Genomic DNA, 27,008 nt, shown 5'->3' with positions numbered 1-27,008 from the left:
GGGGTGGCTGAAAACCCCACAGTTTGTGAAAATCCTGGTGTTGCTGCAGCCTGGCTCTGCCAAAAGCACCCTCCTGCTGCTGGGAATTCCTGCAGGGAGCTCTGGCTCTGTCGGACACGGGGTGCTTGGACTGGTTCAGAACTTGCTGGAAGAACCAGGAGGAAAGGAAAGTGTTTGTGTGTCACCAAGTGTCTCTGGTGCTGGCACCACTGGGGAGGTCATGGAGGCGAGGAGGTGCCTCTAGGCACAGTTATCACAGACTCATGGAATGGTTTAGGTGGGAAGGGACATTAAAAATCATCTCATTCCAACCCTTGGGTTTATCCCAGGGGGTAAACCACACGTTCCCTGGAGACATATCTCTGCCCTGTGGTAGCAGCAAGTTTATTTCAATAACTGGAACAGCATGTGGAAGGGTTGGGTGGAGGCAGGGCTTACCTGGATGTGGGGCAGTTTTCCATCGAGCATTCCAGTGAGGAGCAGCACTTGGGATCACATGGACAGCGTGTCCATGCCAGCTCTCCCTCCTCTATGGGGGCACTGGGGAGGGCTCAGCGGGTTGGGATGCAGCCAGAGCCAGGCGTTACCTCCAGCCTCACCCCTTGGCTGCTGCTTTCCCAGAGAGCTCCGTGTACCACTGGCCGTGTGGCTTTGCACGACTGAGGAGGATTTGACGCCCCATCTCCAGTGCTTTGAAGCCCAGGGATCAATCACGGATCCATCCTCAACCTTCCCTGACTCCGCGGCCGTTCCTTCCCACGCGCCGGCAACGAGCCGCCGGGAAAACTCGCACCTCTCGGCTCGCTCGCTCAAAAATATCCCCCAGTCCTGCATGGAGGCTGCCAAGATGGGGAGTGGAGCCTGCGCTGCCTCTTAGCAGAAATCTGTCGCCTCGCTCGGCGGTGGGGAGGCTGGGAGGGAGGCTGGGATCTGCCGAGCGCTGAGCCCCGGCGCTTTCGAAAATAGAAGCAGAACAAATGGTTGGAGCAAGATGCTGGTGGTGAAGGCAGCCAAGGCCTCTTCCCGCGGCAGCTGGTGGCTGCTTCTTGCTCCTCCATCAATCCTCTCCCCCCCAGAGCTGGCATTTCCTTGCGGGGGGAGAGGTGAACATCTGGCTCTTGGGGCGGCCTGGGGCGCAGCGATGCTTTGTTGGGTTCGGTGTGGCGCCCTGGGGTTTGGCACAGATGAGCTTTGAGCGAGCTGTGAGGATGGCAGGGCGGGAGGGGGTTCAGTCGGCGTGAGATAAGGAGGAGATGGTCGGGTGGTGCCAGTTCCTGGAGGGACTTTGTCCCAAAACAAAGGGACACGTGCTGGGTTGAGCCGCGGGCACGTGGGCACGGTGTGGCAGCAGGTGCTGACCTGGTGTCTGACAGCTGAGCACGGAGCTGCTCCCATGGGAGGGGTGGGGGTCCGCTGGGGTGAGTTCCTGGGGGCTTCTGGGGGCCCCGGGGGTCGTGGGAGCTGCTGGAGAAAGGCCAAGGTCTGGGTGCCTCCTGCTGCCCCATGGGCACTGCTCTGGAGGGGACAAAGCTGCCTGTCCTTGTGTCAGCCATGGGCACCCAGGAGAGGAAAATGATGAGCCCAGCTCTCAACACAGATTGAGAGAGTTTGGAAAACTCCTGGTAGTCGCCCTCAGGTCTTTCAGCTTTAGGGCCAGATGTGAGTGTGTGCTTTATTGAGCAGGATTTCACCCCTGCCTTTGTGCTGGAGAGAGCTGCTCCAAGTGGACGAGGTGCAAGTGGGAAGATTGGGAAGATGCTTTCCTTATGGGAAGATGTTCTTGCCTTGTCCTTTCCAGTGGGAGAGGACCAGCCACGGTAAGCTCAGCATCTGCCTGGGTGACCTTCAGCGCCTTTGCTTGGAGAAAGAGGCTGCTTTGCATGTCCTCTGCCCTGCCAGCAGCACTTGCACCGAGCATCGGGGTCTTTTTGTTATGCAAATGGAGCTTTGGTTTTAGCTTCTCAGAGATAAATACCTTTGAGGCTAAATTTGGAGCTCGGGGCACTGCTGAAAGCGCCCTGATGGCCCAAGGCCTGACAGGTCAGATGCTGAAGGTGATAGTTTGGGTGTTTGGCTCCCCTTCAGGCACGGAAACAAAACAGTCACGGTATTTTTCCCACCGAGGTTATACGAGATTTTTTGCAGCGAGGAACAAGCACTTTGAGTCCTGGTGGGGGTCCTTGGCACCTGCTGCCACCCTGCACTGGAGTTCCCACTTTTGCAGTGATGTGCTGTGGTTTTATTTAGGCTTTTAGAGCTCAGGAGACCCTTTTGTCCCAGCTGCCCTTTGAGGATCCCCTCTGAGCTGTGCCCAGGCACCGGGGCTCCAGTGCAGGACTGATAACTCAGTGTCCCTGACCCTGACCACCTGGGTTTTGTGGTCAGGACCTCTCTGCCACCCCTCAGAGAGGCTGAGGGGTGCAGGCTGCATGGCCAGAGGATGCAGTGCCAAGTGCCATGCACCAGACCAGAGCCTTTTGTCACCTCCCTGCTTGTGCGTGGTGTGGACCTGGCATCCCCAGGGGCAGTGTGGCTTCCTTTGGGACCCCGTGAGTCCCTGGCAGCCCGTCTCTCTTGTGATGGGGTCATGGGCCGTTGGGCTGGGTTTGGGCAGAGCTGTTTGTGTATGGTTTTATTTTTATTTGTGCGTCTTTCGGAAATTTTTCGTCACAGCAGGTGCCGGTTCAGTGCCCGGCAGCGGGGCTTGTGAGCGGGGTGGAAACGTGGCTAAAACTGGTTGGGCTTCTGTTCATACAGTTTTGCTATTTCTGTGCCACAGGAGAGCTTGAGCTCCCTGGGGTCTGCGTGGGGCTGAAGCCATCGGGTTCCTGATTCATCCCTCCTGTGGGGTCACAGATCACCTGCCAGCCTGAAAACTTACAGACATCAGCCCAGGGGCTCTCTAGGGCTGAACCAAAGTGAAGTTCTGAACTTCAGAACACCCAAAGGTATCTCATGGGCAGTGGTGAGTTCCTGATTCATCCCTTCTGTGGGGTTACAGGTCACCTGCCAGCCTGAAAACTCACAAAGATCAGCCCATGGGATCTCTAGGGCTGAACCAAGGTGGTGTGACCTTCAGAACACCCAAAGGTATCTCATGGGCAGTGGTGAGTTCCTGATTCATCCCTTCTGTGGGCTCACAGATCACCTAGCAGCCTGAAAACTCACAGACATCAGCCCAGGGGCTCTCTAGGGCTGAAGCAAGGTGAAGTTCTGAACTTCAGAACACCCAGAGGTATCTCGTGTCCTTGCAAAAACACAGGCAGTGTTGGGTTTTGTTCCACCGGAGAGCTGGATAGGAGCACAGGGTCTCCCACATGCTGCTCACAATGGGATACCTTGGGGACCTGCAGGTGGAAAGGAAAGGCGATAGGAAACAGAGGTAAAAAGGGGAGGGCAGCTCTTTTCGAGCTGCTTCTTTGCAAAGTTTTGGCATTGGCTGCGTGCTGAGCTGTGGAGGGCTGGGCTAAGGCCACCCCAAAACAGGGTGGTCCTGCTCAGGGGCACCTTGGGTTCCACAAGTTTTTTTGGGGGGGATTTAGGACTTGTTGCTGCATCCTGGCAGGGTGGCTGCTGCATCCCCCAAAGGCCTGTGGGGTCTGGAGTGCCCATGCCCAGGGAAGCTGCTGTGCCAGCGATGCCCCAACGTGGGGCTGAGGCACAGGAGCAGGTCCCCATTCCAGGGAAGAGAAGGCTCCAAGTAAACCTTAGAGCCCTTTCCAGTGCCTAAAGGGCTCCAAGAGAGCTGGAGATGACTTTGGACAAGGGCCTGGAGTGACAGGACAAGGGGGGGACGGCTTCACACTGACAGAAGGCAGGGTTGGGTGGGATATGGGGAAGAACTTCCTCCTTCTGAGGGTGGTAAGGCCCTGGCAGAGGTTGCCCCATCCCTGGAAGTTCCAAAGGCCAGGTTGGACAGGGTTTGGAGCAACCTGGTCTAGTGGAAGGTGTCCCTGCCCATGGCAGGGGTTGGAATGAGAACATCTTTAGGGTCCTTTCCCACCCAAACCATTCCATGATTCCATGATCCCCTGCATCCTTTCAGCCTGCTCCTCCAGCCTCTGCTGCCCAAGCAAAGGTGCTGCCTTGGTTCTTTTCTTTTTTTTTTTTTAATTTTTTTTTTTTCCCCCTAAAAACGCATTACCAGTGCTGCTCATCCATATTTCCACCACCTTCTCCCTCCTGTTCTCGCGCTGAAGTCTATAATGCTGAAATTATAGCATCCCCCTCGTCACCATGGCAACGCTCAGGGATGTATTTAAAAAAAAAAAAAAAGACCAGAAGCCCTCCAAGGATTATGACTTCAGTGAGGGATCAGGCTGGAGGGGAATCTGGGTCATGGCTGGAGCAGGCTTTTCTTCCAGCCTGTCTTCAGTAATTCCCCTTACAGCGCCCGGGGCCGCGTCAGGGCAGGGCAGGGCACCCATGGGTGCCCTCGAGGGGGTCCAGCTGCTCTGGAGGGTGCTGCCTTCTTCTGTATGAGACTTCTTCTTGCTCATGTACACTCTGGGAAAGAGCATCCTCTGCAAGCTCAGGATTCCCACCCAATATTGAGGTGTTTTAACCAAACCCTTTTGATTCCCAAATGTGTGGTGCCTGCAGGAGTGCCAGAGCCTCGCTCCCCCTCCACCCCGCTTTGTGCAGTGCAAGCTTTCTCTCTCATCCCCCAAAATAAACAGGACTTTTTTTTTATATATTTTTTTTTTACTCCTCTTTTTCTTTTTATTTTTTTTTTCCTCCCTTTTTCCACACCCCCAGAGCCGCTGTTGCTGGTGGCAGGGAGCCCAGACTCTGTAGGAACTCAGAAATGCTGCGAATCCAAGCCCTGGCTGCCCTCTCAGTTTCGCAATCCTTTGGAAGGGGGGAGAGAAGAAGGAATAAAATGGGAGGGGATTTTTTTTTTTTTTCTTTATTAGAGATTTATAGACTTTCCCACCAGTAGGGACAAGGAGCTGGAGCCGAGCGGCCAATTTCCTACAGTAAGTTTCCAACACTGCTCCTCTCTGGCCACTGCAAAACCCTCTGCAGCCTCTCCTCTGGTGGGTTGGGCTGGTTAAATTTTTGGAAAACCATGGGAAATGCTGGCATTTCCAGTGCTGGGGGGGGTGGCAGGGTGAGGGGCTGCTGATGTGGGGGGTGGTGGTGCCAGCACCTCCCATGGGCTAGGTGATGCTAAGGGCCAGGAAAAATCAGCTCAGGTGGTGCTTTTTGAGCAAGGAAAGCCTTTTTCCCTACCTGCTTTTTGGTTGCATGTGAACCCTTTGGCTTGGGCTTCGTGGTGGTGCCTGAGAGCCGCTCATGGTTGCTGGTCCCTCCAGCCAGCTCGGTGCTGCTTGGGGCACGTTCCCTGCTGTCCTCATCCCCCTCAGCCATTTGGCCTCTTGAGGTTTGTGGTCCATTTATTTTTAGGTAATTGCAGTGTCCGGGCGTGGAGAGGCCGCTCGGTACCACGCAGCCGGACAAGGGAGGGGTTTGTTGGCCAGTTATATTTTAAGCAGTTGGTTTCTTACAGGAGAGAGCTTGTGCAGCTCCTTGTGCACTGGTGTGGAGGGGCCCAGCCAATGCCACGGTGGCTCCTGTGCCCACAGATGCCACTTTACCCCTGCCTGGTGCTGGACATGGGGCAGGGTGTGAGGGTTCAGCTCCTGGCCCTTCTCTGCACCCTCGTGCAGGATCTGACCCTCTGCCAGTGCTCCTGCTGGAGGAAAAAATCCTCCCTTAAGCTGTGCCTGGATGAGATCTGAGTGCTGGCAGCTCTGCTCCCAGTATCCAGTGATTAATGGGATTAAATTGGTGCCCCTAGTGAGGTTTTTTTCTTTTGCATCTGGTTTTCTCAAGACTTTTCAAGCAGGGGGAGGCCGGGGCCATGTCGCACTGAGATCTGATTAGATAAGGGAGAGCTGCCTGTGAACAAAATTCCTACCGGATAATTATTTATACCTCCATGTGCGTCACTAATAAACATCTGGATCTGCTCCAAACATCTTCATTTGATTTGTTTTGTAGTCTCTCAACAGGGATGTTTCTCAGCTCCCCACCTCCCTCTTGTCGTGTGGCTTTTGAGGACTTGGCTGAAATGAGGGGTGGGTTTGAGCAGATCCCCCCAGCACCAGCCTTGCTCCCCCATTTCCCCCTGGGCATTTGCACTCTTGGGGCCGGTTTAGCAAATTCCCACTCCTGGGTGCCCGTGATGGGGCGACAGTCACGTTGCCCTTTCTCAGGAGGAGAAAATATGTGGTGTTGGTGGTTGAAGAAAAAAATATGAGTGGTCAAAACAAGCCAAAAAGCAACCCCAGATGTGTTGCCTTCTATTTTAAACATCCTCGTTTGATTTGGGGGCGAACCAGACTCCTGACCTTTCGGAGCACGTGGGGCTGGCAGTCACGCCAAGCTCTCCCAGGCCAGGGCTGACTTCTTGCTCTGTTTGTGTAGAGCCAAGAAATTACTATTAATAACTTTCCCTGAATGAGAGCTGAGTACCTGCTTCCCTGGGGCTCCTTGGAAGGCTCCGGCTTGGGCGGATAACATCAACAGTCATTAGGAACGGGACTGAGAGCATCGGGCGCAGCTGGGATGCAGATGGGAAGGGACTGATGTGGGAGGGGAGAGATGAAGGAAGCCTCTGGCTGGCTGTGAAGCGCCTTGGGCAGGGCTTGCAGGCGCCACGAGCCATTTTTTGTGTGTTCCTCCATCCTTTTTACAGCCCTGGCCCCTCTTTGCACGAATGCGATGCGAAAACCATCCCGAGCCGCCGGAGCCGGCGGCGAATGCCAGCTCCATCCGTGTTGGCTCTAAATCTGTGTCTCACCTCTGCTGGGCTCTCAGGAGGAAAAAAAAAAAAAAAAAAAGTTTCAGTGCTGCACCCAGCCTTAATCTCTTTAAACTGTATTTCGCTAATCCTTCATTAGGATCTCATTGTGAGCTTGTTATCCCGTTAGGGCTGAGCCGTGCGTGGCGGCGCCCGCCGAGCTGGGTGGGAAGGGAAGGGAAGAAGGGAAGGGGAAGGGAAGGGAAGGGGCTGCCTTGGCCCAACCTCCTCCAGGATGTGCCAGCAGCACCAGCCAGGTGGGCTCAGCTCTGTGGGGATGGGTGTCTGTGCTCTGTGCTGCTGCTGGGGTGGGTGCTGGGTGCTGGTTTTTGGTGTGAGCTGTGGGGATGTTGTTTCTCTTTCTGTTTGCCTTCCCATCCATTCCTTGATGTGTTGGAGCTGGGGACGGGGGGGGGGTGTCACGTAGAAAGTGCTGGTTTTGGTTTGTACCAAGGCTTGGTCAGTCTTTAGAGCATTTCTGGGAGCACCTGCAGTCCCGGGGCTGGGCACCAAGGGCAGGGTTTTAGCTGGGGTTGTTACCCTGGAAGCTGGCAGGACACAATCCCAGGGGTTTGCACTGATCCCCCTTCCCTCTGCCACGAGAGTGTTAGAAAAGGGCATCAGTTGGAGCCAGCATGGGCAGGCAGGTTCCTTCCTTTAGTGAGAGCTGCTCTCCTGCTGGCAGGCTGTGCCCTGCTTGGTGCTGCTGTCCCCTGTCCCAGGGGCCACAGCCATGCCAGCACTTTGCACCCTTCCCTCCACACAGCGACCTTCTCAGAGTGACTGGCAATGCCAACAGCTCTGCAGCACCCTGAGGGCTGGGATACCTGCAGGCCACGTTTCTGGAAGTCCTTGGAGCAGGAGGGTGTAGCTGGAGGGGTGGGATGTCCACCCTCCCTGCTGGCTGCTGGAGCTGGGCTGAGCCGTGCAGGCTGCGCTGGCCCGGAGCAGGAGATGGTCTGCAGAGCGGTGCAGAAAGCAAAACAAAACCCACACACCCACACATTCCCACAAGCACACAGGCAGTGAGCAGGCAGGAGGGGATCTGCCGGCAGCCAGAGTCGAGGCTCGAGTTAATTTGGTGGAAAATGAAAACCATTGCGGCGAGCGAGAAGGTTCCTGCCTTTTCTTTTTCCTTCCTCAAAGAAAAACATTAGGTGGGATTTTTACCTTCCCCAGGTTTTGTTTCGTGCAGAAATGTGGCTCTGAAGAGGGGCCTGGTGGTTAAAAGTGTCGCTGCCTGTTTTGTACTTTCCTGCCCAGCCTCCTCCCTGCTGGAAGGTCTCGTGGGCACATGTGTCACCGTGTCCTTGTCCACTTCTGCGCTGGGTTGAGGGAGGGAGGTGGCTCCTGTGACATTGCTCAGTGAGTGACAATGAACTCGGCTCTAAGCTTTGCCTGAGAGCCTTGCCTGGGCTGTAAATTAATGCAGGTTTATTTGCCCCCAGACTGGGGAGCATCTCTGCGGGTCGTGCATTTGGGCAGTGCTGGGGCACAGTGAGGGGCTTGTGGCATCCTTCACCTTCTGGAGAAGGGATCTCTGAGCAGGGAACCCCAGCTGCTCAGATTCCAGGTGTGGGACTGACAGACAGGTTCTGGCTGGGGCTGGGCTGGTGCTGTACCTGTCCTGCTCCCCCTGAGGGGCTTCCACCAGAACACCTTGGAATTGTGAACCATTGTGAGATAAGATTTATGCTGGCTTTCATCTTTCCATCATCTTTCCATCTTTCCTCACCTTTCCAGGACATGAGGATAGTGAAGTCCCAGGAGGACTGGATCCCTGGGATTTGCTCTCCTTGCCTGGCTTTTGCAGCCCTTTGGGCTGCTCCTGTCAGGGGCTTGGCTGTGGCTGTGCTGCCCCACTCTCCTGTGCCTGGGAAGGTAGAGCTTTTCCAAATGCCTCTCTCCCCTTTTCCTGTGCCTATAATTAGCCCTGGCTCCCTGCCACCATATACTGTACGATCCTGGAAAGAGGTCATGGCTTTGCTGAAATTCTTGGGAACAGAGCTGCCTTTGCAGCTGGGAAAGCAGCGCAATTTCCAAGCAGATAAGAAATAGGGCAAATGCAATTCTGTTCCCTGCTGTAATTTATGGGCTCTGGGGATGGCATCCAAGGGCCTCCTCCCTCCCCTGGCTCTCCACGTGCTTGGGAGAGTCTGGGTGGGTGAAGAGGTTCCAGCTGGTTCCCAGCTCTGCTGTCCTGTGCACTGGTGGTGGATGAGGAGGGTCCTGTCTTCTTCTCCTGGACTGCTGGGTCTGGTTTTCCCCTTCTGCTGGATCCTGTAGAGGTCTTGCCCAGGACTGGAGAAGGAAACAAACACATCTTTGGGTGTGTGTGGTCGTTTTCAGTTCTAAAACTTCTCATTTTGATGAACTTCCCCAGAATGGAACTTCCTTTGTAGCAGGAAAAGGATCGTCTTTTGACCTTAAAGGTCTTTTTCCAACTGAAATGATTCTGTAATTCTGTGATCCCACAATCTCTGGGCAGGTGAGGAACAGGACTTGGCTTTTCTTCCAAGGAGGGCAAAGCCCACAGAAGCAGAAGGGTCTGCAGCAGCTGGGGAGGGTTTTCCCACCTCCAAATCCTCCTGTGCAAACTGGTGAGAAACTCAAAGTGAAAAGAGTATTCTGAAAAGAGAAAACTCCCCTCTTCAGAAAAGAGAGACAGAAACACAGCAAAATCCCCTGGTCAGAAGTTTCCCAAAGTTTTGCTGTTGTTTCTCTGCCCCTGTACAGTTGTTCTGAGAAAAAAACAGGATAAATCTACCCCAGAAGGACAGGATTGGAGAGCAAGGGCTTGAGTTTCCATTCCAACTGGGACTCCACACGTGCTGTATCCCCCTGGCAGCATCCTGCTGCTGAGCTGATCGTCCCTTTCCAAAGGAGAGATTAGCTAAAAAAATCAGGAGATTAAAAAGCAAAACACTTTCCATTTGTTGTAATTGGCTTCTGGGCCAGTGAGCTGCTTCCCTTCCCTTCCCTTCCCTTCCCTTCCCTTCCCTTCCCTTCCCTTCCCTTCCCTTCCCTTCCCTTCCCTTCCCTTCCCTTCCCTTCCCTTCCCTTCCCTTCCCTTCCCTTCCCTTCCCTTCCCTTCCCTTCCCTTCCCTTCCCTTCCCTTCCCTTCCCTTCCCTTCCCTTCCCTTCCCTTCCCTTCCCTTCCCTTCCCTTCCCTTCCCTTCCCTTCCCTTCCCTTCCCTTCCCTTCCCTTCCCTTCCCTTCCCTTCCCTTCCCTTCCCTTCCCTTCCCTTCCCTTCCCTTCCCTTCCCTTCCCTTCCCTTCCCTTCCCTTCCCTTCCCTTCCCTTCCCTTCCCTGAATTTTCCTTTAACCACTGAAGGGTTTTGAGGGGAAGAATCACTGAGGATGCTGAGGTCCATGGTCCCCTTTGACAGCACTACAACTTTTTCTGGTGATTCCAAGACTTGATAAACCCCATTTTATTTTTTTTAATTTTTTATTTTTTTAAACTGGGAGCAGCATTTGGAATTTGGAATTTTCCAAGGATCACTGCTTCTGTCAGAGGGAGGTGATGCTTGCACTGGCCACGGAGGTTTTCTTGCCCCACAAGGGGAACACAGGACAGTCTCCTATGGATCCATGCTGCTCGGTTGGCTGATTAACCAAATTAGGCAGAAATCTCATTTTTTCAGTGTAGGTGCCTGTGAACCCCGTTCTGCTCCCCCCTTGCAGTGGTGAACGTGGGGGGTGGTGTAGGAGTTGCTGACGACGGCACCGAATGTGTGTTTCTTGTGTGTTTCTCTGCACCTCGCTGGGGAGAAATATTTTAATCTTTTTTTTTTTGGTTGGTTTTTTGGGGGTTTTTTGTGGTTTTTTTGTGTTTTTTTGGTTTTTTTTTAATAGTGGATCTGAAGTTTGGGGAGTAGAGATTTGTCAAGGACGTGAAAGGGAGCTGGGGCTTGAACTGGGTGATTTATAAGGCCCTGAGGATGATTTTGTCTCTGGCTCAGGTTTTTCCCTGCTGGGTTTTCCAGAGGCAGCTGGGTGGCAAAGCCTTGCTCCAACAGGATGTGCCACCTGCCTCTCTGGATGCAGCAAACATCCGTGCTCAGCCACGAGCCCCTGAGCGTGTGTGTGTGTGTGTGTGAGGGGTCAGGGTTTGCACACACCCTTCCTGCTCCCCAAGGCCGAGCAGCCCTGGCTCTGGCTCACATCAGGGCTGTGCCAGGTGATTTTCCAGCTGCTCTGATGCTGGCACAGCTGGCAGGGGCTGTTGAAAGGTGCTGGAGGCAGCAGCCCTGCCCAGGGCTGGCTCCACTCTGGACACACCAGAGGGGCTGCAGCACAGCCCAGAACGAAGCGTGAGCCTCCCAGTGCTGGTGTTTGAGAGCAGCCCCTCTCCTCCCTCTCCTCCTCATCTTGCCCTTACAAACAGTTCACAAAAATCTCTCAGCTTCCAGCAAGGCTGCAGGGCTGGGCTGGAATGGAGGATGGCAGCAAGGGGCAGCTGGAGGTTTTTCTGGTCCCCCTACCTCACATGTGCCCACCTCCTCCTTCTGCCTTTGCAGTGCTGTTGGAAGGGATTTTGGGGGCTCATCTGGTGGCCAGCAGTGGGAAAGGCCTCTGCCAGCTCAGCATGCCAGCCAGTTGCAGCTGAGAGGTGTTTTAGGAGCTGCTACCACCTGTCAGAGCAGGGAGGTGGATGGCCTGGAAGCTCTGGACACGGGTGATCACGTTTGTTTGGTTTCCATGGGGAGAGGCCAGGCTGAGTGACCTCAGGTGATACCCTGAGCACCTGCCCAGGCTGTGGCAATGAAGAATTTCCCCATGGTTGGTGGTTCCTGACTCAGGTGATGGCAGAGCCAAGGCCGTGAGGGGCCTGGGCTTTGCTCTTAGTGGTGGTGATTGTCCCCCCCACCTGCCTTGGCCACACCTCACCCCATGGCCCTGGAGTTTGGACCTGTGTGACAGAGCCAGAGCTGGGGCTGAGCTGGCCTGGACACCAGCGAGGCTGGAGACACCCAGAGCCAGGTTCCCAGGGCTGTGTCTGCCAGGGGCAGCTCCCATGGGGTCCCTTGGACACCCTGCCCTGTGCAGGATCCTTCCCAAAGGGGAGGTGAGAGGAGCTGGCACCTTCTTCATGCCAAGGCTTTGCCCGTGCTGGGCGTGCACAGAGCAGCTCCCATGGGGTCCTTGGACACCCTGCCCTGTGCAGGATCCTTCCCAAAGGGGTGGTGAGAGGAGCTGGCACCTTCTTCATGCCAAGGCTTTGCCCGTGCTGGGCGTGCACAGAGCAGCTCCCATGGGGTCCTTGGACACCCTGCCCTGTGCAGGATCCTTCCCAAAGGGGTGGTGAGAGGAGCTGGCACCTTCTTCATGCCAAGGCTTTGCCCATGCTGGGCATGCACAGAGCAGCTCCCATGGGGTCCTTGGAGACCCTGCCCTGTGCAGGATCCTTCCCAAAGGGGTGGTGAGAGGAGCTGGCACCTTCTTCATGCCAAGGCTTTGCCCGTGCTGGGCGTGCACAGAGCAGCTCCTGTGCCTTCCCTGAGCTGCTCACTCTGGACACAGCAGCTGCACATCAGAGCCCTGCCTGTGATGAGGCCATTGGTGCTGCTGCTGTGTGCCCAGGTGTGCTGGGATGAGATTGTGGGTGGGGTCCCTTCCAGCATCACCCACCTGCTCCTTGTGCCTCCTGCCCTCTGGGGACAGTGGCTCTGCTTGTCCCACGCTCTGGGTTGGTTTTCCTGCAGCTCTGGTTGTGTAACCCACGGAGGGGCTGGGTTACTCAGTGGCCACAGAGGGTCAGGGATGAAGTTTTGGTGTGTGCAGGTGGCGTTTGCACTCCCCCATGCCTCGGGTGGGGTTTGTGGGGATGAGAGACGTGGATGGCTGCGTGCATGGAGGGCTGCAGAGCAGTGGCAGAGGATCTGTCCCCCCATGGGACACGAGGGAGAGGTGGGAATTGGATCTGTGGCCTCTGGGGAGAGGCAGCAGCAGACAGGAGAGGTTTGCAGGGAGCCTGGGTTGCAAAACACTTGATGGTGCCATCTCTGCTTCACCTCTGCCTTGGAAATGCCAGCAGGAGCTGGAAATGCAGGTCTGGAGCAGCTCTCCCTGCTGCTGTGAGGTCTCCTGCACCCCTGGAGCAGCACTTTCACTGGTGCTCAGGAGAGTGTGCGGGCTGTGAGCAGGGTGGGGGCACCCACAGCCCCTCTCAGCACCTCTGGGATGGCTTTGGGTTGCACATGCACTGTCCCAGGCTGCCATGAAGTTGGATAAAATGAGTTCAGGAGAGTGAGAGGCTTCTCCAGCTGGATATGGCAGTGGCCTGCTGTACCCAAACCTGGACATGATCCCAGACCTGACACCCAGCACAGAGCCACTTGCTGTCCCCATCAAGGAAGGGGCCAGCGCTCTCAGCCCCCAGGGCTGGTGCCAGCAGGTGGCAATGTGGCCTGAAGTATTGTCACTGTCACCAGGGTGAGGGCAAGCACTGGCTGCTTGGGGTGTGGGGCACCCACGTCTCGGTGTCCCTGTGCTCTTATAGGAGCCCCCATGATGTCCTTGGGGGTTCTGGGGTCGCTTTTGGGGTCTTCCTTGTGCTGCTGTGGCTTGCTCAGGGGGAGGAAACTGGGCTTTGGGAGATGCTTGTGTGTCCAGCTCTGTGGTTCACATCCCCTCTCTGCGCCTCAGTTTCCCTGCATTAGGAGGTGCTGCTGGTGCTGGGATCACTCTGTGCTGCCCAGTACTTGCCCAATGGCCTGGGATTGCACTGTCCTGCAGCACTGTCAGCCCCTGGAGCGGGGAGCCTGCCCAGCTGTGGGTACCTGCACACCCAGGGTGTTCCTGCTCCCGCCAGATGTGCAGGGAGCTGGGTGGCCCAGCTGTGCAGCGAGGGCAGGAGCAGGGTGGGTGCTGGGGGTTCTGGGGTCTTCCTTGTGCTGCTGTGCCAGCAGGTTGGGACAAGAGGTGAGTGGCTTGCTTAGGGGGAGGAAATTGGGCTTTGGGAGATGCTCTGTGGTTCATGTCTCCTCTCTGTGCCTCAGTTTCCCTGCATTAGGAGGTGCTGCTGGTGCTGGGATCACTCCATGCTGCCCAATGGGCTGGGATTGCACTGTCCTGCAGCACTGTCAGCCCCTGGAGCAGGGAGCCTGCCCAGCTGTGGGTACCTGCACACCCAGGGTGTTCCTGCTCCCGCCAGATGTGCAGGGAGCTGGGTAGCCCAGCTGTGCAGGAGCAGGATGGGCTCTGTGGAAAGCCCTGTGCTCTCCAGCTGGCCCGGGTCCCCCAGCAGCCTTTGGTCACTGGTGTGGTGGCGCGTGGCTCTGCTCTGGGCCCCCAGCCCTGCTGCACCTCCGGCCGCCCCCACGGCCACGCAGCTGCAGGTTTCAGTTCTGCATCTCTGCTGCCCAAGGGGAACTCAGCCAGCCAGAGTGAAACTCGGTGGCTCCAACGGTTGCACTTGTGCCACCACCCCCCCTCGACGCCCCCTCATGTCCCCGTGGTCCTTGCAGGGCCAGCAGCCGCTGTTGCAACACTTGCAGTGACAGCTGTGCTGCTCCGACCTTGCCTGGAGCCTGGAGAGCAGCCCCAGCTCCCCTGCCCAAAGCCAGGGCTGTGTTTGGTGCCAGGCAGGGTGACCTGGTGGAGCAGGGGGTGAGCCCCAACAATTCTGTCTGGATCTGGGGTGCCTTCATGGAATCCATCTGTGGGGTTTGGAGGAGCAGGGGGTGAACCCTGACAATTCTTACCCTGCCTGGATCTGGGGTGCCTTCATGCCATCCTTCTGTGGGGTTTGGAGGGGTGTGAGCCCCAACAATGCCTACCCTGCCTGGATCTGGGGTGCCTTCATGGAATCCATCTGTGGGGTTTGGTGGAGCAGGATGTTAACCCCTTCATGCCATCCCTCAGTGGGGTTTGGAGGAGCAGGGGGGTGAACCCCAACAATTCCTACTGCTTTGATCTGGGGTGCCTTCATGCCATCCTTCTGTAGGGTTTAGAGGAGCAGGGGATGAGCCCCAACAATTCTGTCTGGATCTGGGGTGCCTTCATGGAATCCATCTGTGGGGTTTGGAGGAGCAGGGGGGTGAACCCCAACAATTCCTACCCTGCCTGGATCTGGGGTGCCTTCATGGAATCCCTCCTTGGGGTTTGGAGGAGCAAGGGGTGAACCCCAACAATTCTGCCTGGATCTGGGGTGCCTTCATGCCATCCATCCATGGGGTTTGGAGGAGCAGGGGGTGAACCCCAACAATGCCTACCCTGTCTGGATCTGGGGTTTGGAGGGGTGTGAACCCCAACAATTCCTACTGCTTTGATCTGGGGTGCCTTCATGCCATCCCTCAGTGGGCTTTGGAGGAGCTCAGTGCAGGTGGTCATGCTCTGCATGTGCCCCTGGCACAGCTGGCTGGTGCCATCGTTCTTGGGCACTGCTCACCTCTGCCCCATCATGCTGAGCACCTCCATGCCACTGAAGGTGGATTTCCTCCTCCTGTCCCCTTTCCACAGCTCCTGGGGCTGTGCTGCTGCGATTCTGGCACCACTGGATGGCTGGGAGCTGGGGCTCCTTGCTGTGTTTAAATGCCAGCCTGTCCTGCCTGATGCCCCTGCTTGGAGTGAGATCTCTCCCACTTTGTTCCTTCACACCTCTTGGTGTCAAGCCAGAGGAAACCCAACTGGAAAAGGCTCAACAAGGTCTAATTAAACCTTGGAGATATTGGCTGGTGCAAACTGAAGGCTGGGCCATGGCTGAGATGCTTTGGTTTCATGAACTGGGGAAATGGCGAAAAATGGAGAAAGTCCTTTTCCTTCTTTTTTCTTCTTTTTTCTTCCTTTTCCTTCTTTTTTCTTCTTTTTTCTTTCTTTTTTTTTTTTTTTTTTTTTAATTTTATTTTGTCTGCTCCTTGCTGCTGTTGGGACTCCCTGAGACTGACATGGCCCAGCTCTGGGAAATGGGGTCCATGAGCACCTGGCAGAGGAGCAGTGGGCTGGGTTGGGAGCCCGAGGTGGGGAAGTTTGGGTTTGGCATCCAAGTGTTTGCAGCCCCGAGCCCGTTGCTAGAGGAAACACGAGAAAAGGGGAAGGAGAGATTGCGGTCAGGGCTCTTCCCCTCCGCAATCTGCGCCTCCCTCTTGGCCCCTCCAGCCCCAGAGCTCCTTCTTCTGCCCATCCATCCCCCCTGGGCTTTCCAGATGTGTGCTTGGAGGTCCCCATGGCATTGGCCATGGTTCTTTATTTGTGGGTATTTTATGTATGTATGGTGTAGGCAGGGGCTGTATGTGTTTGGGGTTTATATACATGGGAATAAATTTGTATTTGGGGGTTTATCTATACATGTGGGAATATATATATAATATATAATAAATATAAATATAATAAATATATAATAATATATATAATAAATATATAATAAAAATATATAAATATATATAAAATATATAAAAATATATAATATATATAAATATATAAAAATATATAAATATATATAAAATATATATAAAAATATATAAAAGAAAAATATGTAATATATAATATAAATATATATGTATAGATAAACCCCAACATTTATATATATATACAAATAATACAAATAATACAAAATATACAAAAAATATACAAATATATAAATAATACAAATTTATAGGTATATATACATATATTTGGTGGGTTACATACATGGGAATATGTGTATTTTGAGAGGGCTATGTGTATGGGAATATATATATTTTTTGGAGTTATATATGTGGGAATATATATGTGTTTGAGGGTGTAAGCAAAGACTGGCTGTGGCACAGGGGCTGCTGAGCATCAGCTGAGCAGATATCCAGGGAAGTCACCAAATCCTGCACATCCTCCAGGATCTTTATGGGCAGGTTGGAGCAGCTCCCTGCTGCCTTTGCGTGGCAGGTTGTGCCAGCCTGACTGCATCAGTTCAAAATGGGGATCCCAGGAGGTTCCCCTGGTTCTCCTGCCCTCAGGAATTTTGGTTTGTTACTTGGTGAAACCAAAGCTTTGGTTTTCAAATAGCAATAGTGTTAGCACCTCAGCATTTCTGCCCCAAAGCTGGCCATAAAGATTGTCTTGTCTTTACCCCTTTCTCTCCCCTTCTTTTCTCACTCAGAAACGGGAATTCACTTGCCTTTGCCACCTCCATCCCTACCTTATGTGATTTTTTTCCCCTCAGCTTATAAAATAACAGCATTTTGAAAACACAATACTTTCCTCCTTCCCTGGGCAGCATTGCTCTGTTTATGAGGAGAAGGCTTGCAAAGCACGTGTGTGGTGGGGTGAGCCCTGGCCAGTGGCCTGACCCAGCCCCAGCCCCTCAGCAGGGCCTGCTGTCACTGTGCAGGTCGAATGGTCACCTTTTGAAATGCTCCAGAGCTGCTGGGAGCAGTGCCAGGACTTTGCCTCGCTTGGCAGGGCAAAGGACAAGCATGGACAGGCAAGGGAGCTGGCAGTGCCGCTGTGAGTGGGGGCTTTGCTCCTTTGTACCAGCTCAGAATGTTGCAAAATGGGGACTTGGGGGTTCACTGGGGTTTGCTGGTGCTGGAAGTCCCACCAAAAGTCCAAAGGGCAGCGGATTCTGCAGCTTGGGGCATGAAGCAGCTCTGGAGGTGCTGGGCTGGAGAGGGTCAGGGTCTCAGGACTGTCACCCCACGGGTGCTGTTCATCCCTGTCTCGGGTGACACGGGGCTGCAGCCCTGCAATGTCAGAGTTATCTGCAGGCTCAACACCCCAAAACCAATCCTGCTCCCCCTGGAGTTCCCCACCTTGGCCCTACAAGGGCAGCTCATCTGCCAGATCGGGTCAGCAAAGGCACTGCTGTTATTTGTCACCATCTGGGCACTGTGGCACGGCCGAGGGCTGGGTGGGGTCAGTTGTTGTCCAAAGTCATTGTCCTGCAGGGCTCTGGGAGCCAGATGTGGCTGCTGCCCACCTCCAGCTGTGGGCAGTTCTGTCAGTGCAAGAGTCTGTGAGTGGTGACTGTGTGGCTGTGCTGGCTGTCCCATGGCACCATGAGCATCCTGGACGTTCCTGGTGTGTCCAGCAGCATCTCCCACTGAGACAAAACAACTCTGTGTACAGACATCTGAGGTCTAGCCTGGCCACATGTCCCCCACTGCATCCTAGTGGGCTGTGGAGCTGACCCCAGTCCCCCCAAAGCAGAGCCAGCCTTGGCCACATCCTCCACTCAGCCTGGCCTGTGGTCCCCAAGTCCCCACGTGGCTCTGCCACCATCCCTGCAGGGCTCTGCAGTGCTGAGACCAAAGAGAACTGGTCAGACACTGAGAGGAGGTTCAGGAGCCTCTGGTTCCTGGTCCCCATGTGGCTCTGCAGTGCTGAGACCAGAGAGAGCTGCTCAGACACCAAGAGGAGGTTTAGGAGCCTCTGGTCCCCAGTCCCCACATGGCTCTGCAGTGCTGAGACCAGTGGGAGCTGCTCAGACATCAAGTAGAGGTTCAGGAGCTGTGGTCTCCAGTCCCCACATGGCTCTGCCACCATCCCTGCAGGGCTCTGTAGTGCTGAGACCAGAGAGAGCTGCTGGGACACTGAGAGGAGGTTCAGGAGCCTCTGGTCCCCAGTCCCCATGTGGCTCTGCAGTGCTGAGACCAGTGGGAGCTGCTGGGCTGGTGAGAGGAGGTTCAGGAGCCCTCTGAGAGACCCTTGGCATTGAACAGCACTTCCCTCGTCCTGGCTGGCAGCGTGGCACTCGCAGGGTGGTGCTTCTTCTGTGGCTGTCCCTGTCCCCAAGTGGTCAGTCATTCTGCAGGACACTGTTTGATTCAGAGAAATAAAGGAGTGGTCCTGAGGGGGGGTGGCAGCTTGGTCTGGGCTTAATGGGACAAGGAGCCCCCCATCCTTGTCCCTGCTGCTCCCCATTGTGGAGGACAGACCCGTCTGTCTGTCCTGATGAGGGGATCCCTGTGCCTGGTGCATTTGCAGGACTCCAGCCCGAGTTCTGTGAGGTTTGAGGCTGGAGAGCAGCTCACACCTCGGGGCTGTCCCCTGTGCTTGGCTCCTGCAGCGGGAGGAAGGGGCAGCCCCGGCCGGAGCCGCTCCTGGCTCCAGCTTTGTTCAGGGGGAATTTTGTAATGGCAGGAAATGAGCTGGCTGTGGGAGGGGAGGAGGCCGGGGGAGGAAGGCTGGTTTGTGGTTGGAGCGGAGGATGAGGACGCCGGAAAGCTGAGCACAATTCCTCGCTCTGGTGCAGGTGCTGGGGGTGAGGCTGCAGCTCGGGAGCTCTGTGCCTCAGTTTCCCTTTTGTTCAGCACCGTTCTGTGACGGTGTTCACAGGGGTCTCAGGTTGAGGGAAGAGATGAGGATCTGACTCCATGTTTCAGAAGGTTTGATTTATTATTTTATGATATATATTATATTAAAACTATACTAGAAGAATAGAAGAAAGGATTTCATCAGAAGGCTGGCTAAGAATAGAATAGCAAAGAATGATAACAAAGGCTCTGTCTCGGACTCTCTGTCCGAGCCAGCTGGGCTGTGATTGTCCATTAATTAGAAACATCCAACATGGGCCAATCCCAGATCCACCTGTTGCATTCCACAGCAGCAGATAATCAATATTTACATTTTGTTCCTGAGGCCTCTCAGCGTCTCAGGAGGAAAAATCCTAAGGAAAGGATTAGGACATAAAAGATGGCTGTGACACTGTTCCCTTCATGGGAGTGTGCTGTGGTGGGCTCTGCACAAGTGCCAGATGGTTGTGACCACCAGTAGATGACCAGCACAAGGCCAGCTGAGGCTTTGCCCCATGGGTCTCCTCCCATCTCCCAGTGTGAGTGGGATGAGTTTTAGGAGCTGCATTTCCTTCTGGGCCGTGGCAGATTCTCCTTGGGCCAAGCACATGTGCTGCATGCATTCCCTGGGACAGTGTCTGAGCAAGCTGGTCAGTGCTTGTTCTTGTGGGATGTGCATGAGAATCTTCCCAAAAAACACAAAATTCACCTCAGCTTTGAGCAATTCTCTGCTGGCCACGCTGTCGGTCTGGGCCACATCCCTCATTAATGTTAACTTTCGGTTTATGATTTGTTTAATTCCTGAACTCTTTTTAATTTCTTTCTCTCTGGTCACACCGAGATGCTTCCCACATTGCACAGCCCCAGGGCTCTTGATTTCCTGGATCCCTGCATGTGCCTGGCCAGGTCCCACCCAGCCTGCATGGCCCTTGCAGCGATGCTGAGGATCAGGGCAGTGCAGGAGGGGACCCATTAGCCAGGAGTGCAGGGGATACTGGGCTCCCCTCGCTGTTCCCTCCATCTGTGCTTGGATGGGACACACGGGGAGTCCTGTCCTTGCCTCTGTTCCCTCACACTGACAGCTCCTTGCTTTGTCTTTGCAGTTGGATTGAGGAGCGGTGGCTGCAGCTCATCCCTGCCAAGAGCAGAAGATGCAGGAGGCTGCATAGCAGGTATGGGGAATATCCCAAACTCTGGCTTCCTGTCTTCCCTTTGGGTTTGCTTGGCCCTGTGTGTCTCCCCTGCTGCAGGCTGGGAGCTGCAGAGGGTCCCACAGAGACCCCCTCAAGGGTCTCGGGCTCCCACAGTGGTGCCAGCCAGACCCTGCAGCCCTGCTCCAGTGAGGGCTGGTGCAGGAGGGGCACAGGGAACACCCTGCTGCACTGTGCACCCCTCACCTGCTCTGCACATGGGGGTCCTGCTGTGTGGGGTGGGCAGAGCAGGGCAGGGAGGTGGTGCCCAGCAGTGGGTGCCACTGCTGTTCCCCAGTGCCCATCCTGACCTTCACTTCCCCAGCTGGCACAGCTCTGATGGCTCCCAGCCGTAGCCACAGCACTGATTTGGGGTTCTCTGGGTGTTTTGCAACACAGCCCTGTGGATCAGTGCAAGGGAGGGTTTTCCTGCCCTGTTTTCTCCCGGTGTGGACAAGACTTGTGGCCAAACCTGCTGCTATTTTGTCCCTTGCATTCCTCTAAAATAAGGTGCTGCTGGGAGAGGGCCTCATGTCCAGGGTTTCTTCCTTTTCAACCTTCTTGGCCTGTTTATTGCTCTTACAGTAAATGTTTGTGTCTCCTGTGTCTGCAGTGAGGTTGTGGTACAGACACCACTGCGGGCTGCTTTATGAGGGCTCTATGGTTTCATGAAATGCATCTTCTGTACCTGAGAGTGAAATCAATAAAAGGAAAGATTTTTTTAAAATAATATGCCCCTAGCTCCTGAACGGAGAGGGCTCTGTCACGACTGCTTAGTGAGCAGTTTTGTGGGGTTGTGATGACTTTTAGTGCTGGAGAAGGGGGCAGGTAATTTATTTGGAGGCCTGGTGATGGGAGCTGGGGGCAGCATCACTGCGTCCTCTGCAAGGTCAGCACCAAGGGCTTCATCTGCTGATAGAAACCAAGAGCAGCTCCCCAGGCTGGGTCAGGGGGGTGCAGCAGCAGGGCCCTGCTGTGTCTCAGCGGTGCTTGGTGTGTGCCAGTGATGGGCCAAGGCACAGGAAGGTTTGAGGGCTTAGCTGGGTCTGTCTGAGTGCTCTGAGAGTGTTCTGGGGGCTGCTGTGGGACCAGCTCTGATCCACTCCCCTGGGCACAAATGAATACTACCTCAAGGGCACGTGTTCTGGTGTGGTGAGTGATTACTTGGAGTGTTGGGGCACTGGGTCTGTCTGCTGTGGGGTGTGCATGGAGGGCAGCACCCTCCCTGGCTCCCAAACACCCCGGTCCCCAGGGACAGGGCACATTCCGTGCCCCAGCCCGGATGCAGGTGGGCGGTGGCAGGATCTCTGTCACTGCCTTCTCCCCCTCATCACTGCCCAGCTCTGACCAGTGACAACAGCTCCTTGTTCTCTCGTTTCACACAAATTCTTGGGTTTTGGGTTGGCAGTGTCCTCCCTCAAAGCCCTCGTATTGCCAGAGTTTTGAGTGAGGAGGAGCAGTTTAGTGATGGCTGCAACTGCAGAACTGCTCGCTCCAAGCAGCAGCTCAGCAAGTGGTGCGCTCAGGGAGGAGGATTTGGAAAAGCATCTCTGGGGACTGCTTTAAGACTTGTCCCCTTGGCTGTGCAAGTGACAGCAGCTGAGCAATTAGAGGAGCAGTATCGACCCAGCCTTGGGAGCTGTGACAGCCGGCACCGGGCGATTGAATCCCGGTGAAGCCACGTCCTGGACGTGCAGCATCACTGCCTGCCATCAATAGGCATTTGCCTGAGGCCAGCCCCGTCTGAGGCCAACCAGGCAAACCTTCTTCTGTGGCAGAAGACTCTTCAAGGGCCTGTGACCTTAACTGAATCCACTCTTTCGTGTCCTGAAGACGGTGGCATGGTCTTGCTGCAGCCACGCTCGGTAAATGACGCGTCCAGCCCTGCATGCAGGGATGTGCCACCCTGTGAGATTTTGCATCCTCAGGCTGATTTCCAGCTGCTTGGGAAGAGCCCTTGGGTTCACCAGGTCTGTTCCTCTGCTCTCTGAGCCCTTGCCTATGTTCTCTTGGAGGTTCACTGGCAGCTGGAGTCCGCAACTCCCAGGCTCCCACTGTCCTGGAGGTGTGAGTGTGCCACCACACCTGGCACCTGGCTCTTTGCAAGATCCTCCTGATCTCCAGGGAGAGCTTGTAAAATCCAGCCAGTGGGCACAATGAAACCAAATCCCCACTCTTGACCCTTTGGGATATGGAATACTGAATTTGGCGAGGCAGTGGCTTCCTGCTGTGTTTGCCGCAGCTGAAATGTGGCTGAGCTGTTGGAGGTCACCTTTCCAGTCCCCGTGGAGCCGGGTGGCCTTCTCTGGTCACGGCACTGCCCTGCGCTTTGGGTTCTGAGCTCATCCGCTATTTTGCCACTGGCGGGCGGGAGAGGGGGGAAAAAAAACCCCGTGTCTTCAAAGCCCTTTTCCCTTGGGGAAAAGCCAGCTTGGTCAGAAACGTCGGCGCAGAAATGTCATCTGACCCAGCAGCTGGCTCACGCCTCCCGGGGGTCCTGCGGCGTCCGCTCGCCACGGGCCTGCCCCGGCTTTGGGCTGCCGGAGGAAACGAGCCCGGCCGCTGCTTTTGGCAAGCTCCGGCCGCTCCCTTCCCCCCTGCACGCTCCACCACCCCCTCCTGCTGCCTCCGCATCTGCCTGTGCCCTTCAGAGCACGGCGCCGGGGGTGCCGGGGCTCGGGGCCGGGGCAGCGCTCGGGGATGGCGGCTCCGGCCGGCGCTTCCTCCCGGCCCTCAGCGCGCAGCAGCCGCGGAGAAGGACGCAGCCACCCTGTCTCCTGTAAGTACCTCTCACTCTTTCCACTGGAGAGTTAAAATTAGCAACTTCTTTTTTTATAAGGCAGGCATCGTTTTAAAGCTCGCCAGCCCAACTGGGTTTTCTTTTATTACCCCCCCCTCCCCTCCCCCGGCTCCTTTTCTCTTGATTTTTTTTTTATTTTATTATTTTGTTGTTATTGTTCAACGCGTGCGTGCACTTTTCTCCCTTTTTATTTCTTTTTTTTTTTTTCCTTTTTTCCCCCCCCCCCCCTTTCTTTTCGTTCCTTCCTATTTTAAACACGGGTGACGCTGCAGTGTCGGTGCGGAGTTTGGAGCCAAATAAACAGCTCGGCACTCACTCCCCCACCCCGATCGCCTTACAGAGCCCGGGGCCGGAGCCCAGCGCCGAATTTAGACCCTTATCTATTGTCAGCCTCCACGGTCGGCGCTGCTCTGCCAGGGAGGGGTTGCCCCGGACCCCCTTGTTGCTCCTGACACAAATTCTCGCTGTGAGTTGTTGTTTTTCCCTCTCCTTTGTGTTCGTGCTAAAGCACAGAAGTGCCCTTAAATCAGGAATCAGGACCCGTTGCTTTTTTTGTTTTGTTTTGTTCTGTTTATTCCAGGGCTGGGTGAGCAGGGAGGGAGAGAGGGGGAAACTGAGGCACAGAGGTGAGCACGGCTCCCTGATGGGGGGAGTGGGCGAGCTGGGATTTCCTCTTTCAGGAATCAAAACAAACATAGACCAGGAAGGAAGAGGCAGCAGGAACGGGCTCAGACGCAGGACCAGTGCTTGTCCCGGGGGATAAATCCCTTTGGAAAGCCTGTGCCCCCTGCCCAGGGCCCGTTCGGGCCCGGAGGTGCCGGGGCCGGGGCTCCGCCGGGAGCTCTGCCGGGACGGGCCGGGGCCAGCAGCTGGAAGTGGACGTCCCAGCCCGGATCTGCGAAAGCAAACAGGAAGGCGAATGGGGAGCAGCCGCTGTGTTTACTCAGAGGTTATTTATTGTGGTTCCTCAGAGGTTGGTCCTGGGGACTTTAACACCTTCCTGCTTTGCTGCTGGGTCCTTTCGGCCAGGGCTGGATGCCCGGCAGGAGCTGCGGGCACATCGGAGGTGAGCCAGGTGCCAGGCGCTGGTGTCAGGCCAGGTGTCACACTGGGGCTCTCTGTCCAGCTCCTTCTCCTCCCCTGACTGTTTCCTGAATGTTTGTTTTGCTCTAGAGCCCAGCCTGGCTGGGTTAAATGTGGTGGGGATGGATGTGGTGGGGCTGGGACCAGAAAAATCTTTTTCCTTTTGATTTTTTCAGGGTTTTTATGCTGTTGCTGCTTTGGGATAACTGTTAATAATGCTGATAATGTTCATATCCATGTCTGTGAAAATGAAGGTGCAGAGCCTGTAGGAAGGGGATCTTTCAGAAGTGTTTTTAGTGTTTCCCTCCCAAGAGGGAGGGAGGGAGGGAGGGAGAAGTGTTTCCCTTCCCAGGCATGTGCTGCTCTAGCTCTGATGCTCATGGATCAGGCTGGAGGATAAACTTTGGCTGTGCTTTGGGTTAAACCCTGCCCTTTACCATTGCTGGGTGGGTGAGGTGGGTTCTGCCCTCTGCTTGCCTTGGAGGGACGTGTCACAGGGTTGGTCTCCTTTGTTTGGGAACCACTACAGGGTCCCAGGGTTTCTGCTTTTGGAACTGAGGGGCTGCCCTCAGTGCTGCCCTAGGCAACAGCAGCTGCAGAGCCCTTTCCTCCTCCTCCTCCTCTTTTGGGCAAACAAGCCATTTGGGCAACTCTTCATTGATGCATTTTTACATCCCCATCCTTCATCAAAACTTGTGATCGAAATATTTTCATTTCTTTCTACAAACTCATGCCTTACTTTTTCTCATCCCATCTTGGCATGGGGAGTATTGACAAAAAACTGTGGTATTTGATTTTCTTACCCAATATTTTCCCTTTTCCAAGAGGAATTGTGGCTGGTGTTCATCCATGGCATTCCTGCACTCACAATGGCTCTTACCTGCCCTCGGGGTCCATCTCCTGTGTGCTTCGGGAGCATCCCAGTGGCTTTTCTGCCATCCCTCTGACAATGTGGCTGAGAACCATGACAAGCCCTTGGCCTGGGCTATGGCCATGTGCCAGTGGTTCTCCAGCACAGATTTTGCCAGACCCAGGGTGTGATAGTGCTTCTGGAAGGTGCCAAACGTTGGCATTTCCCATTGCTCTCCTGAGCGTCACCTCCATGCTCTGCTGGGATGTCCTTGTGGGCGATATCCACATCCCCAGGGCTGGCCACAATCATCATCCCTCTGGCACGTGGCTTTTGAAGAGAAGGGTTCAGCTGCTTGGGGACCTAAATCCCCCTTGCTGAAACACAGAATTTGGCCTTCAAAAAATCCCCTTTTGAGACAGGATGCTGTTCCTGGAGGAGGATGTGTGCTGGGATGGGCTCTGGGTGAATCTGTCTCAGTGGGAAGCATCATCCAGGTCTGTAGGGGCTGCTGTGGGGTCAGCAGAGCTCATGGCCTCACTGCTGTGGCCCGGGCGGTGCTGGGGAGCAGCAGGACAGGATTTGTGTGCCTGGGACAAGAATGTGTGTCCTGTGAGTGAGCAGCAACAGCTGAGAGCCAGCTGTCCTGCTGGATTTGAGCTGCCTGATGAGCCTGGGGCCGGATTCTCACCCCTCTGGCTCAGGATGCACGTGGGTACAGGCTGTGGCTGAGCTGGGCTCGGCTCCCAGCTGATGGCAGAGCCTTTGTGGCACAGGGGGCATCCCTGTGTCATGCTGGGGATGAGGGACCTTGAGTTTGTGTCTCTGCACCCTGGGATGCTCCAGTGGTGCCCTGCTTGAGCTCTGGATAGCAGAGTGCTGCTGGTGGCTGATTTATTTATGGCCTGGGTTGCAGACGCTGTGTTTTCAAGGCAGCACAGGAGAAGAGGAAGTTAAACCAGTCTTTGCCATGTGGCATCTTGTCCCAGTTCCTCCTGTTTGCTCAGAGCAAGTTGGGTTGGGGTTCAGTGGCAGCCAGACCATGGGCTGTGCCTCCTGGTGGGCTTTGGTGGCTCCTCCTCACACAGGTTCCCATGCTCAGGGCCTTGATCTCTGGTTTTGGTGCTTTTACAGCCCCAGTGCGAGGTTTGGGCCTTGGTTTCATTTATTAAATGGAATAACAGTGTCTGGTGGTGAGCTTCCAGCTGGAGTTTGGCTCTGAGCAGAGTCTGGGGCTGTGGACCACAGTGGCTTTTGGGGAATGTGCAAAGATGGGTGGGCCTGTCACCTCTGAGAAAGGCAGATGGCCAGGATGCCAATTTTTGTGGCTTTGTTTCCTGGCTGGAAGCGCCACGGGCAGGTTGGAGCTGTGCTGGGGGAGTGTGAGCACTGGGATGGAGGCAGGAGCGTGGTCCTGCCTGGGCCTCTTGGTGTTGGCCACATCTTTTCCATCCATGTTTCCTTCTAGTGAGCTCTGCTATGGCATCACCCTCACAGTAATTAGCACTGCCATATCAGTGACAAATTAAGATCTTTTGCTTCTTCTCCTTCTGGTGACCACCATCACCTTCCCAGCATTGGGGGGCTCCTGATTTCACCAGCTCCTTTGCACCCCAAATGAATTCTGGACCCTGCAGCCCTTGGGGAACCTGGTGCTTCCTCCCCAGGAGCTCAAGACATGGAAACCCTGATGGAGAATGCCTGGGACTATGCAGGAGCAACATCTGCCTCTGCATTGCCTGCTTGGGCCCTGACAGAAGTGATGGCTGCCTTGGGCATGGATGCAGTCAGCAGTCAGTTTATGCAAATTAAATCAAATCAGCAGCCTTTGGGCACCATGGCTGCTCCTCACCAGTGCTTGGGGGTGCAAATCCAACAAAGAAATGGTTGTGGGAGGTGGGTTTGAAAGATCTTGGTGGCCTTTGGGAGCGGCACTGCTGAGGTGGTGCTCTGGGAGGGAGGATTGTGCTGCAGGGCTGAGTTCTGGGGTGGCACTGGGGCTCTGGGCAGCCCTGGCTCCCAGGCTGAGCCCACCCTGGGCTTTGGAGGGTCTGCAAAGCTGCT

The 27,008-nt window shown here is 55.1% G+C and overlaps 1 protein-coding gene across 6 annotated transcripts in view; it reads left to right on the top strand.

Annotated features, from left to right (window-relative positions):
- MEF2D (myocyte enhancer factor 2D) overlaps positions 1-27,008 on the top strand; it is a 92,444-nt gene that overhangs the window by 6,966 nt on the left and 58,470 nt on the right. For 5 of the 6 annotated variants that reach the window (XM_066568148.1, XM_066568153.1, XM_066568151.1 and 2 more), the window contains exon 2: positions 20,125-20,193. The gene's annotated coding sequence lies outside the window, so the exon portion shown is untranslated. Of the gene's footprint in view, positions 1-20,124; positions 20,194-23,300; positions 23,478-27,008 lie in introns of those variants that run through there. The other variant, XM_066568149.1, reaches the window with a different exon arrangement.

The sequence above is a fragment of the Molothrus aeneus genome, chromosome 31 (genome assembly GCF_037042795.1).
Source record: "Molothrus aeneus isolate 106 chromosome 31, BPBGC_Maene_1.0, whole genome shotgun sequence".
In the NCBI taxonomy this organism is placed as follows: Eukaryota; Metazoa; Chordata; class Aves; order Passeriformes; family Icteridae; genus Molothrus; species Molothrus aeneus.
The sequence above is the reverse complement of the archived record's forward strand: the minus strand, read 5'-3'. Positions and strand labels throughout refer to the sequence as shown.